The sequence below is a fragment of the Hydra vulgaris genome, chromosome 08, assembly GCF_038396675.1.
Source record: "Hydra vulgaris chromosome 08, alternate assembly HydraT2T_AEP".
Lineage (NCBI taxonomy): Eukaryota > Metazoa > Cnidaria > Hydrozoa > Anthoathecata > Hydridae > Hydra > Hydra vulgaris.
In genome coordinates, this window is record NC_088927.1 from 59,711,347 (window position 1) to 59,718,987 (window position 7,641).

The following is a 7,641-nucleotide window of genomic DNA, read 5'->3' on the forward strand; positions in this document are numbered from 1 at the left end:
AAAATTTATCTTTAATGTTACTTTCATAGATTTATCTCTTGTATTTTTAAATGATTTTTAACAATATTTTTTATGTATAGATGCTCTTGTTATCAAGTTAAATCATTATACTATAGCACTATACTATATCAGATTTATTAACATAGACAAATATAGCATTCCCATGTTCCTGGGAAAATGCTATATGGTGCTAGGCCTATGCTTTGTGAATCCAGACCCGGCGCAGTAATAAAGTAGTAAACTGATCTAATTATTTATTAAATGTCAGGAATTTTCAACAGTTTGATATGTAAATATAATGGCAATAGCTTGCTCTTGAGAAAGTAGCTTCCTGAAGAGCGATTACATATCCACATTTAAGTGTGGACTATGTACTAGAGTTTGTTCTCCTAATAAATTTGCATTCTATATGGTCATAGAGCCTCTCCTGCCCCAATGTTCTTTTTCAATATAGTTAGATTTTCATTTAAATATAACACGAATCTGTTTAATATATAACTTCTTTATTATAAGGACCAGATCTTGAGCTAAGAACAAATGAAAATGGTATTACAACTAGAATATATTTTCAAGACTATAAAATAAAGCGATTTTTTGGTTTTTATCCTGAGTTACTTTTGGTTGATGCAACTTATAAACTTACTAATTTGAGAATGCCCTCATATATTGTTCTTGTAGTCAGACCAAATGGTAATGGTGTAATTGCAAATATTTTTAACTGCACCAGAAGACTGTGTTTCTTTTTCAACAATGTTTGAAATATTCAAGGAAAAAAATATAAACTGGAGTAAGATATTATCTGTTTTTACTGACAAAGACATGGCAGAGCGTGAATGCATTAAGCATGCATTTCCACAAATTAATTTATTGTTGTGTATATTTCATGTTTTGCGTTCTAGGAGCAGAGAAATAACAACATCGAAAATGAATACATCGCGATGTATTCATTGAGCATCAGATCTGATGCTCAAAGACTGATTGCTTTAAAAGCTCTCCAAAAAATGACACATGCAACTACTGAGAAGGAATATGAAATGTTGCGTGATGAGTTTCACAAAGTTATGCCACCATCTGTTGTTAAATATGTTGAAGTTAATTAGCATGCTTGGAGGTTCGAGTGGGTGCGTTGGCGGCAACATGACGTAACTCTTGGAGAAATTACTACTAATCGTCTTGAATTTATCAATTGTAGAATTAAAGTGGTTGTTTCTTTGTTGTGTCCTTTACCTATATTCTTCAAATATTTGCTTACTGTTATAGCCTGCATGCAACAAGAAAGAGACCATAAATATATAAATACAACAAGACGGGTTCCTGTTACTGCAGTTGCGAGTTTTTAACATGAACGTGATTATAAAGATATACTAACGCCATTTGCTTTTTCTTTTGTTAAATCTCAGCTCGATGAATCTGTCAGCATAGATGGAGACTTAGCAAATGAAATTGTACAAACTTCAAGAAAAAGTGAAACCCTATCTGAGAACAGCTGTAATTGTTTATTTACAAAGTTTATGGGTTTGCCATGCAAACATATGTTTGCAGCTAGAAGAATTAAAAAATTGGAAATGTTCTCTGAAAATTGTGTTGCTCCTAGATGGTTTAAGGAAACAGTGCAGAAAAATCATCGCATTTTTCTAACGAAGGATCAACATGATAGCCATATAAAATTTGATAAGCGAAAGGATAAATCCTTGACCCATGTAGAAAAATATTGTCGCGCTAATCGACTTGTACAGCATTTATCTGATTTAGCAGCAGAAGGCATATCATCACAGTTTGAACGTAAACTGAGGGTCTTGCAAAATTTAGCAAGTATTTGGTGTTCTAATAATGAAGCTATGGTAACTTCAATTCAACATCAACTTGTTGATTTTAATATACAAAACGGAGTTTCCAAGTTGGAAATGGATGATGATAAATTTCAGCCTGAACTGCATAAAAGAAAAGTAAGGTGTTTACATTTTATGATTTATTGGCATTTAAATTGCCAATTTGGCTGCTATAAATTATTAAGTATTTTAGTATTCATAATTGTTTGTTTTCCAATTATAGAGAAATAACAGATTTAAGTGAGCAAGTTGTTGATATTGTTTATATTGAAGAAGTTGACAAAACAGTTTTGATCAAAACTATGAAGTAAACTGTGGTTTGTTCGACTTATTTTTTAGTTATTTGTTCTATGAACGTAAGTTGTTTCATTTCCAATTTCAGTTTGAAAGACCAGCTTGCAGTGGTAAAGTTGAAAACAATGCAGTTTAAAATTGTATGGTATGCTTTCATTCATTTTAAAATTATTTATTTTATGAAGTATAACTGTTTTAGTTCCAATTACAGTTTGAAAGACAAGGTTTCAGTGGTGAAATTGAAAGTTGCGCAGTTCAAAACTATATAGTAGTAGTAGTAGTAGTAGTAGTAGTAGTAGTAGTAGTAGTAGAAGTAGTAGTAGTAGTAGTAGTAGTAGTAGTAGTAGTAGTAGTAGTAGTAGTAGTAGTAGTAGTAGTAGTAGTAGTAGTAGTAGTAGTAGTAGTAGTAGTAGTAGTAGTAGTAGTAATGCGGGTAGTAGTAGTAGTTTGCATATAAAGATCTGTAATATTTAGACTTTTCAACCTTTCTTCATATGTCGAATTCCACAATAAAAAAAATAATTCTAGTAAAGTGATGTTGCACTCTTTCTAAAGCTTTAATTTCACCTTTGAAGTAAGGAGACCAAACTGGCACTGCAAATTCTATAAGGGGCCAAAAAAATGTTGTATATAATAACCTAAGCATATGTACGTCAAAATTCAAAAAAGTATTTTTCAATATTCCCATCATTCTATTTGCTTTTGAGATACAAGCCATTATATGATCTTTCCATTTCAAGTTTGAACAAAATAAAACTCCAAGATCTCTTTCTATGTTTGTTTTTCTGAGTGATTTCCTGTCCATAGAGTATTCATACTTGATATTTTTTTTACCTAAATGCATAACTACACATCAGTATTCAATTTGACAAGCCCCACCTTTGACAATTCAACAGCTTTATTTAAATCTAATTGCAATAACTCAGCATCATATCTATCTTTGGTCTAACTAATTAATTTTGTATCATCTTTGTATCTTGATTGGGGCGTTCAGCCTGTCATCTTTTATTTTTTGAGCCACAGTATCCTTCCTTGGTTCTTCCACGCCAGAAATGATTACATTGTTCTCTCTGCTCTTGATTTCAGTCTGTTGAGCTAACAACAGTTTTTCAACAGCTAATTGCTCAGCTGGATTACTTTTTTTTTCTAGATATAACAGTAACCCAACTACATATATAAAGGATAGATGTTTTTGTTCCTAGCAAGGTAAACCTTTTTTGATTTTCCCTACTAAATTATTTATTTTGTCAAGGTAAGTACTTTTATATCCAATTATAGTTAGAAAAAAATGCTTGCAGTGGTATACATTTTTTCATTTTGCCCTATTAGAATTATTTGTTTTCTGAAATTTAATTGTTTTATTTCCAATTATAGTTTAAAAGACCGGGTGGTATTAGTGTAGTCGAAAGCATTGCAGTTCAAAACTATACAGTATACTTTCGTTTATTTTCCCTATTAAAATTATTTATTTTATGAAGGTAAATAATTTTAATTCCAATATTAGTTTGAAAGACTAGGTTTCAGTGGACAAGTTAAAAGTAATGCAGTTCAAAACTATATGTTGTACATTTGTTCCTTCTCTTCTTTTAAAATTATTTATTTTCTGAAGTTTAATTGTTTCATTTCCAATTATAGTTTGAAAGACCAGCTTGCAGCAGTGAAGTTGAAAGCATTACAATTCAAAACTATATGGTATACTTTCATTTATTTTCCCTATTAAAGTTATTTATTTTATGAAGGTAAATAGTTTTATTTTCAATTATAGTCTGAAAGACCAGGTTGCAGTGGTGAAGTTAAAAGCAATGTAGTTCAAATCTTTATAGTTTTTTGCAAAGGTATTATAGGTTTGACAATACTTATTTCATGTAACTTTGTACATGCAACAAGTAATTTTTCAACATTGTAAATAAAAAAAAATCTGATTTAACCAAAACAAAACAGAAATAGGACAAAATCAATATATAATACAATCATTACCATCTCTCACTCACTTTGGGCACATTTAGTACATCCATTGATCTTTTTACCTTTCCAAAAAACATCTTTTAAACTTGCCTCAAAATGAATAAGCATTTGTTGTTCCTTTTCATGGTATTGAACCAAACTGTGGTTTATTGATAAATCCATTTCAATTTCTAGTACGTCTCTACCTTTTATTTCATTTTTTTTTTTCAATAATTTGAGGTTTAACCTAAATGTAATTCATATGACATGTGACACTCACTCTACACCCACATCATCTGAAACTCAGCATTTCAGCTGATACACCAGGAGAACCAGCAGGCTAGCCTAATAAGGCTGTACCAACAGCTATTTCAATTCATTCCTGGTTATTAGCTCTGCTGGTCCAGTAACATTATTCACAACAGATAAACCGTTTTCATTATGTCTATATTAGCTCTGCTGGTCCAGTAAGATTATTCACAACAGATAAAACGTTTTCATAATGCCCATTTTGTTTAGCAATTTAAAAAAATGACTCATCTACCTTGTTTTCAACGCAACTATCTTTGCAATTAATTTTCCATTTAGTATTTTAATACAGCTTTCTCCAACAATGTCTATACGTTTCACAACGCATACTCTGAGTTTTAGAGCTGCCGTCTTTCTTGCAAATCCTTTTTAAGCAGTATATGTTTGTTTTTCTTCTACCGGGCATTTAAGCAACTCTCACATTGAATCAAATAATTAACATTTGCATTGATTCAACCGTGAACAACACATCTTTTATCCCACTGAAAGGTATACTTGCTTGCTTGCTACGCATACATACTTGCTTCTGGCCAAAGTCGTATTTTTGCCAGTGACTTACCTGAGGCTAGTAAGTGACTGGAACTTGATATTTGACCAGGGTCGGGGCCGGGTTTGACAAAATATAGGCGGAGGGTTAGGTTGTGACTTGGGTTGCATAAACATTTATACACCCTAAAGTATATTTATTTTATTTAAAACTCATGTTATATTTTGGATAGGTGTGAATATATAAACATCATTATGATCAGAATAATCATCATATTCATCATTATTATCATGATGATAATCATCATCATCATTATCATCATTGTCATCATCTGCCAAGCTTGAGGCACTCTACCATTGTTGTAAGGTTGCATTTCTTTCTTTAAGACTATGATAGAAATATTCATGATGATGATGATCATGATCATCATCATTATCATCATCATGATCATCATCATCAACAAGATAAAAAAGAAAGAATAAAAGCTGATGATGATCATGATTATTATTATCATCATCATCTTTATAATGATGATGATCATCATCATTATCATCATTGTCTACATCATCATCATCATCAGGCTTTAGCCTTCCTTTTTTATGCTGTTTCTCTAGTAACACCTGATGACTGAAAAATGAGACAACTTTAAAAAATTTTATTATAGCCATAGTTACATAGCTATCAAATTTAATTTAAAATAAATTTATAAACAATTATTTGACATTTAAAAAAATATATTTATTGGTTTTCAATAACATCATTAAAAGCAATTCGACCGAGACGAACTGAAGTCGTTGACGCATAACGTTTTGGCACTTCCGGATCCATTTTGTTAAGACAATTCACGATACGCCGTTTGAGTTGAGGAATGCTTGTTGCTTGCCAACTATCCTCGTAGACTAAGCATTTTAACTGATCCAAAAAGTCCTCAATTGGTTGAGCTTCTGGTACATTTGATGGATTTTTTACTTTTGGTAGGTATTTGATGTTATTGGCATCGAGAAAAGAAACCACTCCATTTGCATAGTGCGAGCTAGCTAAATCTGGCCAGAACAAGTACTCTTCGTTTTTATAATGTTCATCAATGAATAGTATTAACCCCTTGTGGAGACATCCGATATATGCCTGTTTGTTGATTACCAGGCCACTTTCAAAAAACATTGGTTTTGAGGCAATATAATCAAAGAGACTTGCACCTTTTCCTCGTACTTCTTCTTTCTTTTGAATTTGACGTCGCTAGTTGAAGATGACACGTCGCTAGAATAGAACCCATCTTTGCCAGCCAATTTTGTATTCGCTTATGTGAAATATGATTCGCCATCCAAGACAAAATCAAAGTTCCTAAAATTGCGATATATATGCCAACACAAAGGTTTGATTCGAGCTATAAATTATTGTCTACACGTTCTAGAGCACGATATATGGTTGCTTTCGATGCTCCTTTATCTAGAAAGTGTTTTACTGTGGAGATTTTTGGCTTTTCCATATGCGAACTTCTAAATTGGTAAATGCGTTTTCTTTGGTCTTCTTGCAAACTTGTTTTATACGGAGCCATTTTAATTAATATATTAAAACTATAATATAATTTTAATAGAGTATTAAATTCCCTATAAATATACTAATTTATTTCAATTGCATGATTATGAATAGCATAGACAAATTTATTTTTTTGTAATTAAGCAATTAATGAAATAAATCATTTATTTTGTGTTTTCCTTCGAAATTATAAGCACAAAAAAAAAAAATGTTTTTAACCAGCCTCTAGTTTTTTGGCTCAATGGCGCGATAGCAAGGCCTGGAGTAAAGGTAGCTTTGAATTTCACCAACAAAGCGATTTTTGGTAGAGACATTCAAAGTTAAAATTTTTTTTTGATGTTTATTTTTAAAAAACAAGAAATCATAAAGAGTAAAAAGTAATAGTGCTTTAGAACTAATGTGTTATGCGATAATAATATTAACTTCTTAGGGATATTTTGTAAGTCTTTAGTTTATGGAAAGTTTCAAATTACTGTGTTTATTAATGCTTAGATTCAGAGTGTAAACTGTTACATTTATAATTTGTATTCTGTTTTTTTTTAAATTTTAGAACTCAATATTTATTGATGTATTTTTTCATCAACATTTAGATTTTCTTTTCAATGTATCCAGATTTTAATTTGACAATGATCATGAATTTGCATTTGGAAATCTTTAACAAAATCCACAAATTTAAGAAATACCTATAACTGAATTAGAGTTTAATAACAAGATCACCGTTTAAAAATACTCTAACAAACGTCATAGTGTTTTTTTTTTCAAGAGATGATGAATTCAAATCCTAATTCCTTTTTTCCTTATTTTTTAGTTTTGTTACGGCGTTTGCTGAAAGGAGGAACACCTAATGATGCTACAGTTGTTACACCTGCTGATAATGTAGATCTTAATTTAGATGCTAAGGAACTTCCATCATCTCAAATGAATGCGATAGTATTTTTGAAATTCTAAAGCCATTTCTTCCAGCACAGGCATGAAAGATTTTTCAAGAGCTTCTTTTTTAAAACGCAAAAAAGCGAAAGTTTGGAATTGACCAATTTATCTTCTCAATGCTCCTACAGAATCGATTGAGTGTAGCAGTTGCCTTGAATTGTATCAATTTAATTGTGTCAAAGTAACATTCAAGGTAAATAAAAATTGGTAGTGGTACTTGCCTGTTGAATGCTGAATCTTGAAATTTAATGGTAGTTAAAGTAGGTTATTATTACATTTAACAATAAACTTCATTTCTTAACAAGTTTTTTA